Genomic DNA, 1,076 nt, shown 5'->3' with positions numbered 1-1,076 from the left:
AACCGTATGTGCAGTTGACGGACATTGAGCGAGGGCGTATAGTGGGCATGCGGGAGGCCGGGTGGACGTACCGCCGAATTGCTCAACACGTGGGGCGTGAGGTCTCCACAGTACATCGATGTTGTCGCCAGTGGTCGGCGGAAGGTGCACGTGCCCGTCGACCTGCGACCGGACCGCAGCGACGCACGGATGCACGCCAAGACCGTAGGATCCTACGCAGTGCCGTAGGGGACCGCACCGCCACTTCCCAGCAAATTAGGGACACTGTTGCTCCTGGGGTATCGGCGAGGTCCATTCGCAACCGTCTCCATGAAGCTGGGCTACGGTCCCGCACACCGTTAGGCCGTCTTCCGCTCACGCCCCAACATCGTGCAGCCCGCCTCCAGTGGTGTCGCGACAGGCGTGAATGGAGGGACGAATGGAGACGTGTCGTCTTCAGCGATGAGAGTCGCTTCTGCCTTGGTGCCAATGATGGTCGTATGCGTGTTTGGCGCCGTGCAGGTGAGCGCCACAATCAGGACTGCATACGACCGAGGCACACAGGGCCAACACCCGGCATCATGGTGTGGCGAGCGATCTCCTACACTGGCCGTACACCACTGGTGATCGTCGAGGGGACACTGAATAGTGCACGGTACATCCAAACCGTCATCGAACCCATCGTTCTACCATTCCTAGACCGGCAAGGGAACTTGCTGTTCCAACAGGACAATGCACGTCCGCATGTATCCCGTGCCACCCAACGTGCTCTAGAAGGTGTAAGTCAACTACCCTGGCCAGCAAGATCTCCGGATCTGTCCCCCATTGAGCATGTTTGGGACTGGATGAAGCGTCGTCTCACGCGGTCTGCACGTCCAGCACGAACGCTGGTCCAACTGAGGCGCCAGGTGGAAATGGCATGGCAAGCCGTTCCACAGGACTACATCCAGCATCTCTACGATCGTCTCCATGGGAGAATAGCAGCCTGCATTGCTGCGAAAGGTGGATGTACACTGTACTAGTGCCGACATTGTGCTCTGTTGTCTGTGTCCATGTGCCTGTGGTTCTGTCAGTGTGATCATGTGATGTATCTGACC

The sequence above is a fragment of the Schistocerca cancellata genome, chromosome 6, assembly GCF_023864275.1.
Source record: "Schistocerca cancellata isolate TAMUIC-IGC-003103 chromosome 6, iqSchCanc2.1, whole genome shotgun sequence".
NCBI classification, from domain to species: domain Eukaryota; kingdom Metazoa; phylum Arthropoda; class Insecta; order Orthoptera; family Acrididae; genus Schistocerca; species Schistocerca cancellata.
Note: the sequence above shows the minus strand (reverse complement) of the source record.